The 12,433-nt window shown below is 44.4% G+C and overlaps 1 protein-coding gene across 4 annotated transcripts in view; it reads right to left on the bottom strand.

Annotated features, from left to right (window-relative positions):
- The window catches only part of LOC110497719 (disheveled-associated activator of morphogenesis 1), a 72,863-nt gene that overhangs the window by 48,972 nt on the left and 11,458 nt on the right, over window positions 1-12,433 (bottom strand). For 2 of the 4 annotated variants that reach the window (XM_021574026.2, XM_021574030.2), the window contains exon 1: window positions 3,394-4,002. The exons of 1 other annotated variant lie outside the window; for it this stretch is intronic. The gene's annotated coding sequence lies outside the window, so the exon portion shown is untranslated. Of the gene's footprint in view, window positions 1-3,393; window positions 4,003-12,433 lie in introns of those variants that run through there. One more of the 4 variants, XM_021574028.2, reaches the window with a different exon arrangement.

The raw sequence follows: 12,433 nt of genomic DNA, 5'->3' as shown, positions 1-12,433 counted from the left end.
GGTTCTGCAGGTGGTGACTACAGACCACTTCTCAGTTCCTATGCTTCCTGGCTGATGTTTTGGTCACTTTTGAATGCTGGCGGTGCTTTCACTCTAGTGGTAGCATGAGACGGAGTCTTACAACCCACACAAGTGGCTCAGGTAGTGCAGCTCATCCAGGATGGCACATCAATGCAAGCTGTGGCACGAAGGTTTGCTGTGTCCGTCAGCGTAGTATCCAGAGAATGGAGGCGCCAACTGGAGACAGGCCAGTACATCAGGAGACGTGGAGGAGGCCGTAGGAGGGCAACAACCCAGCAGCAGGACCGCTACCTCCGCCTTTGTGCAAGGAGGAGCAGGAGGAGCACTGCCAGAACCCTGCAAAATGACCTCCAGCAGGCCACAAATGTGCATGTGTCTGCAAAAAACGGTCAGAAACAGACTCCATGAGGCTGGTATGAGGGCCCGACGTCCACAGTTGGGGGTTGTGCTTACAGCCCAACACCGTGCAGGACGTTTGGCATTTGCCAGAGAACACCAAGATTGGCAAATTCGCCACTGGCGCCCTGTGCTCTTCACAGATGAAAGCAGGTTCACACTGAGCACATGTGACAGACGTGACAGAGTCTGGAGACACCGTGGAGAACATTCTGCTGCCTGCAACATTCTCCAGCATGACCGGTTTGGCAGTGGGTCAGTCATGGTGTGGGATGGCATTTCTTTGGGGGGCAGCACAGCCCTCCATGTGCTCGCCAGAGGTAGCCTGACTGCCATTAGGTACAGAGATGAGATCCTCAGACCCCTTGTGAGACCATATGCTGGTGCGGTTGGCCCTGGGTTCCTCCTAATGCAAGACAATGCTAGACCTCATGTGGCTGGAGTGTGTCAGCAGTTCCTGCAAGAGGAAGGCATTGATGCTATGGACTGGCCCGCCCGTTCCCCAGACCCGAATCCAATTGAGCACATCTGGGACATCATGTCTCGCTCCATCACCAACGCCACGTTGCACCACAGACTGTCCAGGAGTTGGCGGATGCTTTAGTCCAGGTCTGGGAGGAGATCCCTCAGGAGGAGCATGCCCAGGCGTTGTAGGGAGGTCATACAGGCACGCGGAGGCCACACACACTACTGAGCCTCATTTTGACTTGTTTTAAGGACATTACATCAAAGTTGGATCAGCCTGTAATGTGGTTTTCCACTTTAATTTTGAGTGTGACTCCAAATCCAGACCTCCATGGGTTGATCAATTTGATATACATTGATCATTTTTGTGTGCTTTTGTTGTCAGCACATTCAACTATGACAAGAAAAAAGTATTTAATAAAAATATTTAATTCATTCAGATCTAGGATGTGTTATTTTAGTGTTCCCTTTATTTTGTTGAGCCATGTATAACTGTTTGGCCATCATGACCATCGTTATGTTTGGAGGAAAAAGGGGGAGGCTTGCAAGCCGAAGAACACCATCCCAACTGTGAAGCACAGAGGTGGCAGCATCATGTTGTGGGGGTGCAGTGCTGCAGGAGGGACTGGTGCACTTCACAAAATAGATGGCATCATGAGGTAGGAAAATTATGTGAAGCAACATCTCAAGACATCAGTCAGGAAGTTAAAGCAAATGGGTCTTCCAAATGAACAATGACCCCAAGCATACTTCCAAAGTTGTGGCAAAATGGCTTAAGGACAACAAAGTCAAGGTTTTGGAGTGGCCATCACAAAGCCCTGACCTCAATCCTATAGAAAATTAGTGGGCAAAGCTGAAAAAGCATGTGCGAGCAAGGAGACCTACAAACCTGACTCAGTTACACCAGCTCTGTCAGGAGGAATGGGCCAAAATTCACCCAACTTATTGTGGGAAGCTTGTGGAAGGCTACCCGAAACGTTTGACCCAAGGTAAACAATTTAATGGCATTGCTACCTACTAATTGAGTGTATGTAAACTTCTGACCCACTGGGAATGTGATGAAAGTAATAAAAGCTGAAATAAATCTCTACTATTATTCTGACATTTCACATTCTTAAAATAAAGTGGTGATCCTAACTGACCTAAAACAGGGAATTTTACTAAGATTAAATGTCAGGAATTGTGGAAAAACTGAGTTTAAATGTAGTTGGCTAAGGTGTATGTAAACTTCCGACTTCAACTGTATATAGCCAAGCTGTCGTTACTCATTGTGTATTTATTATTACGTTTCTATTATTTCTCTATTTTCTTTCTCTCTGCATTGTTGGGAAGGGCCTATAAGTAAGCATTTCACTGTTAGTGTACATTTGTTGTTTACGAAGCATGTGATGAATAATATTTAATTTCATTCGATTTTCTGAGCTCATCCTCTTCCACAGGACCTTGGATAACCCCCGCCCTCTTCCCTTGTTGCCAGGGCTGTTTCCGATTCAGTGCCCTGCATTACATGTGCTAATCCAGCAGGATGAGTCGCTGGGATTGAACAGGGACCAGTGTGAGTAATGAGTTTTTCCAGACTAAGCTTTCGGATGCATGGGGCCCCCAGCTGCCAATCAGAGATGGGTGGGAGTCTCTGGGCTGTGTGTGTGGGGGGGGGGGGACCGACCGTAGCTGCTTCCTGCAAAATCATACAGGGGCTAAGCGTCTAACGACATCCATTCAGCCGTCCATCCACATGGAAACGGATGTGTTATTAAGCAACTAAGGAGGATATATTCAACCATGACACAGCCAGCTGGCCCTTGCCCTTGGAAAGTAGGGATATGCCAACTACTAACTCAGAACAGTCAGGCCAGAACAAGGCCAAAGTTCCTGGCCCCATTGACTTGACATTTATTACCTTTCTCACAGCCTAGCCCTAGTACTCACTTTGCTGTTATGAAAAACTCCACCTTCTATTTAAACACACAAAGTCATGGCAATTGCCAGACCAGAGTTCCAGTCAAACATAACACTGCTAAAAACTCCTAGAAAACCACAATGACACCCAGATGTCCTAAAAACAGTAATAATCAACAGTGCAGTGGTGCACTTATGATAAACAATCTGACATGCAAGCTGTGTGTGTGTGCGTGCATTTGTTGGGCACCCTGGGCTGTCATGTATACGAGTCTCATTCCATTCATAATAGTTTTTCTGTTCAGGGTTCACAGTTTACACCTCATAGAGACAGACGGAGTGTTGTTTTCCATTGAGTCACACGACACACACATTCTGAGCACAAACCTGCCTAAATACAGAGGGAGTTAAATTCCACTGTGCCTGTAGCCTACTACTCATACTTCCCTAACAGTTAGTTGTCCATAATGAAACATAAGCAGCCACAGATTTCCACTGTGACCCATTACTATGCTACTAGTGGTTGTTATTACCTTGTTGTTTGGCCTAGAATAAGATACAACCAGGAGAGTTTTGTTTCTCTTTCAATTAGAAAGATGTTAACAATCTTACCTTTTTACCCTACAGCAATAGATCCACTTATATGATTAAACAGCCATGATATAATGTCCCGTCCAGGCAGTTAAGCAAGCTCCACAGTACAGAGCGAGGCCTGCTCTGCTCTATACAGGCAGGCAGACAGAGATAGTAGAGACTAGAAAGTGTGAAAGGCGCTGAATATAGGGCTTCCTACATCTCCAGCAGTGAGATCACACCATCACAGAACAGGAGAGAAACGCATCCAGCTCCAGCCTTATCCAGAAAAGACACAGACCTCTTCAGCTTGGACATAGCATTATGACATCCATGGGTTGAGTCAGTGAAGCGTGGTCACGTAGCTGTAGAGTCGAGCCAACTCCTCTCCCTGCTGATAGATTGCCTCGTACTGTAGGCTACAGGACCCTTGTGTGCTCCCAAAAGATCTCCCGATCAGTCACAAACTATCCATCACACAGAACTGTCTCACAGGGATCTATCAATCTATCCAAGAAAAGTCTCACTCCAATCCCGTAAAGTCTCCACAGTGAAACAATCTGTCGAACTGGCTACACAGAGCACAGAGGCAGCCAGTCCAGACTGGTCTGAGACTATGGACAGAGACACACAAACACACAGATGTTGGCTCCTGCTGCCGCTTCTGTCAGCCAGCCCTCCTCCCCGGGCCTGCCACACCCCCCAGTGACCAGCCGTATTTCTATTGGAGAGAGTCAGAGCTGGGCTCCTCCCACTGCTCTCAGCTTTCTTTCTGTTCCAAGTGGAGTTCCGAGTGAGTACGAATGTTGGATCATGGGAGAGATATCTTAGAGAGGTTGTGTGTGTGTGTGTGTGTGTGCGTATGTTTGCATGTCTGTGTGATATAGGATAGCTGATAGCTCCAAATGCAATGTTCCCACAGGCTTCTGTGTGTGTTCCTCAGCGTCATTTCATTGTTCTCATCATGCACAGCCCTGTTTCATGAAGAGAGTTTACAAACGGAAGCTTAGGACAACACCTGGAGAGGATAACATTAAGGTAGCCGATGTGCACTGATAATATAAAGCTTTTATCCCAATAGTTTCAAGATTATTTGTATTCATATGCCACTGACGACCATCACTGAAAAGGACGGCCTCACTGACATAACACACTTCTACTAGGCTTTTAAAATGAGACAATGGGAAGGAATGTGGATATTTACAACAGACAGTTCAAAACAGACAGCTGATGATAGTCCATGCAGTGTATTCAGTATTATAACCAGAATCAAGGGCAGTTGTGTTGTGAGTCTGAACCATTTCCTACTCGATTGACTCTGCTGAGAGAAAGATCAATACCCTTAGTGACACGGATCATCCATCTGTTCATATTGGGTTTCACTAAGCAGGAACTATTTTGTAAGAGGTTGAAATCACACACCATAACGTACATCTATCATGGACAATTAATCATTTTACAGTCTAAAGTATATTGAGCTACAATACTATCACCAACAATTAATCATTTCACAGACTAGGCCTACTGTACATAACATACTGTACATTGTGCTACAATGGCTGTCGTCCTGCCTTTGCCTTCCATCCACCAGACAGAGAGTTCATGTCCTATAATTTTCCCAGAATACTTACCCATCAAGGCAGTGATGAGGGCTTTCCTCTCCAAGAACAGATCACATTACCATCCCGTCCAGTCTGTCTGACACACACACACACACACACACACACACACACACACACATCTGCTTCTGAGGTAATCCTTTCTATTAGGTGGCTTCAAGACTACATTTCCAACCAACCACCACCACTGATGTTTTGACTTAGATCATGATTCAAGTGGTTAATCACTTTGGGCTAATCATAGCCATTACCATTTATTTTATTTCATCATTTCAAATTTCATACACAGACAGAGTTTCTTTCCATCCATGGCTGTAATTCTGTCCTCCTTTGGCAGTATTCACATTATTTGATCTAACCCTGTAATTATACACCACATTATATAGATGTTGTGTGGTGAGGGAAGTTCTGGTTGTTGATGTTTCTTCTCTGTCCTCTGTCAAGAAACACTGCATCTGATTCTGATGGTTGTTAACATAAAAATAGAAAAATAAAATCAGAAAAATTACAATATTTTAAATGTCTACAAAGGGACAGTTCCTTTGTTTGAGACCTAGCACCTTTGGGATCATTCTAGATGGGTGTACCTCACCCACTTGACTCATATCAATGTAAATGTAGAGTACTCCACTATACTGACTACAAGGTAAGTAGTGGGCTACTCAGCAAGCAAATGGAGCTCCTCAGTAAGTAGGGGGGCTCCTCAGTAAGTAGGGGGGCTCCTCAGTGGGCCACAATAAGTAGTGGTCTACTCAGTAAGTACTGTAGGGGGCTACTCAGTAAGTTCTGTAGTGGGCTACTCAGTGGGTCTACTCAGTAAGTACTGTAGTGGGCTACTCAATAATTACTATAGGGGGCTACTCAGTAAGTAAGGGGGCTACTCAGTGGGCTACAGTAAGTAAGGGGCTACTCAGTAAGTAGTGGGCTACTGAGTAAGTAGTGGGCTACTCAGTGGGCTACAGTAAGTAGTGGGCTACTCAGTAAGTAGTGGGCTACTCAGTAAGTAGTGGGCTACTGAGTAAGTAGTGGGCTACTCAGTGGGCTACAGTAAGTAGTGGGCTACTCATTAAGTAGTGGGCTACTCAGTAAGTAGTGGGCGACAGTAAGTAGTGGGCTACTGAGTAAGTAGTGGGCTACTCAGTGGGCTACAGTAAGTAGTGGGCTACTCAGTAAGTAGGGGGCTACTCAGTAAGTAGGGGGCTACTCAGTAAGTAGTGGGCTACTCAGTAAGTAGGGGGTTACTCAGTGGGCTACTCAGTGGGCGACAGTAAGTAGGGGGCTACTCAGTAAGTAGGGGGCTACTCAGTGGGCTACATACAGTCGTGGGGCTACTCAGCAAGTCGGGGGGCTACTCAGCAAGTAGTAAAATTTACACGAAGCAGATCAAAATCATTGCACCTTTAAAAACCTTCTTTACATAAAATAGTGGGTGCTATAACTTGGAAAATAAATAAATGTGATTCTGGATGACAACATAATGATGTTTCTTTCCAACATTAGGACTGTTTGCCTGTGGAAGTTAAATTCCCTTTGTGTTTTGTTTCCTACCAAGTATCGCGACACTGGTATCATCCCAGCCCTAGTAAGTAATTTTGTGTTTGTCCCAAATGGCACCCTATATAGTGCACTACTTTTGACCAAAGCCCTATGGGCCCTGGTCAAAAGTAGTGCACCAAATAGGGAATATGGTGCCATTTGGCATGAAGTCTCCATCCACTCCAATCAGTAAACAGCATGCTAGTGTTTCTGTGGATGACAGACCTTTGCCCAGATAATACCCAGCAGCATTCACACTCATGTTTATTTTCTCAGATAGTTGCCAAGTAAAGGAATAAAAAAGAGTTTCTCCTGCTACCAGAATATTTTAGATGCTTCTCTTTCTCTCTCTACAAAGCCCTCTAGATGTACAAAGCCACATTCATTAGGCTGTTGAAAAATACAGTATAATTCGATCACAACACATACAGGGTAGAGGTCGACCGATTAATCGGAATGGCCGATTAATTAGGGACGATTTCAAGTTTCATATCAAATCGGAAATCTGTATTTTTGGGCGCCGATTTTTTTATTTATATATATATATATATATATATACACCTTTATTTAACTAGGCAAGTCAGTTAAGAACACATTCTTATTTTAAACTGCCTTGTTCAGTGGCACAACGACAGATTTTCACCTTGTCAGCTCGGGGGATCCAATCTTGCAACCTTACAGTTAACTAGACAAACGCTGTAACGACCTGCCTCTCTCTCATTGCACTCCACAAGGAGACTGCCTGTTACGCGAATGCAGTAAGCCAAGGTAAGCTGCTAGCTAGCATTAAACTTATCTTATAAAAAACAATCAACCATAATCACTAGTTAACTACACATGGTTGATGATATTACTAGATATTATCTAGCGTGTTCTGCGTTGCATATAATCTGACTGAGCATACAAGCATACAAGTATCTGACTGAGCGGTGGTAGGCAGAAGCAGGCGCATAAACATTCATTAAAACAGCACTTTCGTGCATTTTGCCAGCAGCTCTTCGTTTTTTTATTAGAAATCGGCCGATTAATCGGTATCGGATTTTTTGGCCCTCCAATAATCGGTATCGGCGTTAAAATCATAGTCGGTCAACCTCTAATACAGCGTATAATTGACAACTAACTAGGCCACCAGAGAGCAACCTCGTCTGCGCATACTGTGCAACGAAGCATTTATTAGTGGTCGTACACAAAAAGAAGGGCTTCCTGTTTAATAACTTTTGCAACATTCTCTTCTAACTGGTGGTCTAGCCTACACTAGTATGTGGACATAAAAAAAAGGTAATTACATTGAAATGTAGCCCATGATATCAAAAGGCACTGGAGCCATTTGTCAGCAATCAACAAACCATGAGCTATTCTATAGATTAAGCAAAACCCCTCTCTCCTCTAGAAAAATGACTATGTCCACATCATAGAGACACAGAGCAGGGTTGGACTGCCTCAGAGAGGGAACCAGTGTTTGCCAGCAGTCACCACCCTGGGCTGGTCTGGCTATCTCAGGCTGCCTGCCCATTCTGCAGAGGCTCAGTGGCTGGCTGATACAAACTGGTCAGTGGTCAGACAGACTCACATTCCCCTGTCCATAGCCAGACAGCTATGGACAGCTCTCCCTCAGTCTCATTCACCCAGCCTGCTCTCTGCCAGGATCCTAGTAAATAACATGGCCACCATCACCGTTGTAATGTAACAAACCAGCCTTGATATATATTCCCTTCTCTGGGACTGACTGACACACTGTCAGTGTACAGTATGTCTGTGGAGACTGTAGATGAACGCCATTGATGGACGAATGCGCACAGTCATATTTATGCATGCTCCCAGACATTCCAACATTGTTTTGGAACCACCTAAGCTGTGTTTTTGCAAACAATTCCTTGAAGGGAGTGTCTTGTTTTTCCCTTTCGGCGTGCCTGGACAGAATAGGCTAACCCATCGAAGGTGTGCCACATTCACCTCAGTAACCCTGCATGAGCCCTATACTACGAATCAAGTTTCTGGAGTTAGCAAGGCAACTTTGGATAACCGTTACCACGAAAGTTGCTCACCTTTTAGCTAGGTACATTTTATGGCAATGAATCCTTCAGAACTAACCTGCTCCGGGGCAGGCTAACTCAGGGCTAACTCTATTTATCCTGAAATGTGTCTGAGCCACAAGTTGAGGACCAATGAAATAGGATACCCTCTCCCTCGCAAAGATTGCATCATAATCCCCTTAAATTTGAGGACTGATTAAATATTTTATTATATCAAAGTTCTGTGAAAATGTTTTTTTTATGTTAAAATATCGATCACAGCATTTGCTTTACAAACTAAGTTTTTCACGCGATTGTATTTTGAAATTTACAAACTGACAGCTGCAACCAACCAGACATACACTGCGCGTACAAAGCATTATGAACTCTTTCCAAGACAGACTGACCAGGTGAAAGGTATTATTATTTATGTCACTTGTTTAATCCACTTCAAATCAGTGTAGATGAAGGGGAGGAGACAGGTTAAAGAAGGATTTTTAAGCCTTGAGACATGGATTGTGTGTGTGTCATTCAGAGGGTGAATAGGCAAGACAAAATATTTAAGTGCCTTTGAACTTGGTATGGGAGTAGATGCCAGGTGCACCCGTTTGAGTGTGTCAAGAACTGCAACGTTGCTGGGTTTTTACCGCTCAACAGTTTCCCGCGTGTGTCAAGAAAGGTGCAACACCCAAAGGACATCCAGCCAACTTGACTGTGGGAAGCATTGGAGTAAACATGGGCCAGCATCCCTGAGGAAAGCTTGACACCTTGTAGAGTCCATACCCTGACGAATTGAGGTTGTTCAGAGGGCAAAACTTAATATTAGGAAGGTGATCCTAATGTATTGTACACTCAGTGTATAATCCATAGATGGCAGTTCCCATTCAAGTTGAGACTGGCAGCCATTGCTAGTGTACCCATGAGTTTAACAGTCAACTTGCCAGGGTTAGAGGTTGCAAAACCCTCCTATTGATTAGGTCTATGGCCACAACGCAACAAGCTGTTCCACAGAAGAAGTAGGGATAGAAGTAGGAAAGTGTTTTTGCATTGCTAAGCACTCCCGAGTGGCGCAGCAGTCTAAGGCACTGCATCTCAGTGCTAGAGGCGTCACTACAGACACCCTGGTTCGAATCCAGGCTGTATCACAACCGACCATGATTGGGAGTCCCATAGGGCGGCGCACAATTGGCCCAGCGTCGTCCAGCTTTGGCCGGTGTAGGCATTGTAAATAAGAATTTGTTCTTAGCTGACTTGCCTAGTTAATTTAAAAATATATATTTTTTAAAGACTGCATTTAACGATAAATAATAAAATAAGACGGCACATCTAAAAGCCTATTTCACACCTTAGCCTGCTGAATTTGCAAGATAACTTTTCTTTGGTTCAAATTTTGGCACCAACTAAAATGTGGCACTGGATTCATGTTTAAGCATTGTCTCAAATAAAAGTCTGGTGTTCGACTAGCCATGTGCGACATACACGCACAGTTACAAGCCTGCTAGAGTTATCAGCAGGCGGACGAGCAATATCCACCGTCGTAGTACGGACGAAGCCTGACCTGGAATGTGAAGTTAACTGAAGCTGGCTAGCTTTCTAAAATCCTAAGTAGATCTAGCTTGCTTCGTAGTATACCACTCTGGAGTACCTTCACACCCTGGAGACGAATCTCACTAAGAGTCATGATCTGACACATTCAATAACGCTTAAATGTCACAATCACTCATACACACTTTCAGCTGTATCAAACATGATGACACACGTCTGCTGTGGTGGATAGAGCTTGGTTAGTTATAGGATTACATCAATTAAAATGGTGGAAAAACATCACCAGGATGTCACCACTAATCATCAACAGTTTCATGAAACATCAGAACATGAAAACCCTCTCACTGTGAGAATTACAGTTGGCTGAAACACATGGCACTGCTTTTGTTTGGGTCCCAGTCGTGCTCTGGGACAGGCTGTGCCCTTTCTCTGTCCTCAGCAGGGCACTTTGGTCAGTTGGCTGCTGCCTCATTAGCATGCTAAAGTGAGCGGTCAGACACAGTGCCGTCAGAAAGTATTCATACCCCTTGACTTATTCCACATCTTGTTGTGGTACAGCCTGAATTCAAAATGTATTAAATCTACCTTTTGTCTCACCCATCTACACACAACACCCCATAATGGAAAAGTGAAAACATGTTGTTGGAAATTGTTGCAAATTTATTGAAAATGAAATATGACTCATTTACATAAGTATTCACACCCGAGTCAATACATTTTAGAATCACCTTTGACAGCGATTACAGCTGTGAGTTTTTCTGTGTAAATCTAAGAGCTTTGCACACCTGGATTTTGTACAATACTAAATATACATTGTACAATTCTTCATGCTCTGTCAAGTTGGTTGTTAATCATTGCTAGACAGTCATTTTTAAGTCTTGCCATAGAGTATTAAAACTAAAATTGCAGTGTAAAATGTTCCTAGGCCAATCAGTAGCATTCAATGTCGTCTTGATAAGCAAGTCCAGTGTATATTTGACCCTGTGTTTTAGGTTATTATCCTGACAAAAGGTGAATTTGTCTCCCAGTGTCTGTTGGAAAGCAGACTGAACCAGGTTACCAGTTAGGATTTTGCCTGTGCTCTATTCCATTTTTTTTTTTTTTTAACTCCCTTGTCCTTGCCGATGACTAGCATACCCATAACATGATGCAACCACCACCATGCTTGAAAATATGAAGAGCGGTACTCAGTGATGTGTTGGATTTGTCCCAAACATAATGCTTTGTATTCAGGACAAAAAGTTAAAAATCCTGATATCTTCACAGATCTTCATTGTAAAGGGTTTAAACACGGTTTCCCATGCTTGTTCAATGAACCATAAACAATTAATGAACATGCACCTGTGGAACGGCCGTTAAGATACTAACAGCTTACAGATGGTAGGCAATTAAGGTCACAGTTATGAAAACTTAGGACACTAAAGAGGCCTTTCTACTGACTCTGAAAAACACCAAAAGAAAGATGCCCAGGGTCCTGCAAGGAGGCATGCAGATGTGGCCAGGGCAATAAATTGCATGTCTGTACTGTGAGACACCTAAGACAGTGCTACAGGGAGACAGGACAGACAGCTGATTGTCCTCGCACAAGTACACCCAAATATCACACCTGCTGGACAGGTATAGGATGGCAACAACAACTGCCCGAGTTACACCAGGAAAGCACAATCCCTCCATCAGTGCAAACACTGTCCGCAATAGGCTGAGTGAGGCTGGACTGAGGGCTTGTAGGCCTGTTGTAAGGCAGGTCCTCACCAGACATCACCAGCAACAAACGTTGCCTTTGGGCACAAACACACAGTCACTGGACCAGACAGGACTGGCAAAAAGTGTTCTTCACTGACGAGTCGCGTCTTTGTCTGACCAGGGGTGATGGTCGGATTCGCGTTTATCGTCGAAGAAATGAGCGTTACACCGAGGCCTGTACTCTGGAGCGGATTTGGAGGGTCCATCATGATCTGGGGCAGTGTGTCACAGCATCATCGGACAGAACTTGTTGTCATTGCAGGCCATCTCAAAGCCGTGCGTTACAGGGAAGACATCCTCCTCCATCATGTGGTACCCTTCCTGCAGGCTCATCCTGACATGACAATGCCACTCGTTCTGTGTGTGATTTCCTGCAAGACAGGAATGTTAGTGTTCTGCCATGGCCAGCAAAGAGCCCAGATCTCAATCCCATTGAGCACGTCTGGGACCTGTTGGATCGAAGGGTGAGGGCTAGGGCCATTCCCCCCAGAAATGTCCGGGAACATGCAGGTGCCTTGGTGGAAGAGCGGGGTAACATCTCACAGCAAGAACAGGCAAATCTGGTGCAGTCCATGAGGAGATGCACTGCAGAATTAATACTGACTGGTACTTTTCACACCCCCT

This window comes from Oncorhynchus mykiss, chromosome 19, assembly GCF_013265735.2.
Source record: "Oncorhynchus mykiss isolate Arlee chromosome 19, USDA_OmykA_1.1, whole genome shotgun sequence".
Lineage (NCBI taxonomy): Eukaryota > Metazoa > Chordata > Actinopteri > Salmoniformes > Salmonidae > Oncorhynchus > Oncorhynchus mykiss.
The sequence above is the reverse complement of the archived record's forward strand: the minus strand, read 5'-3'. Positions and strand labels throughout refer to the sequence as shown.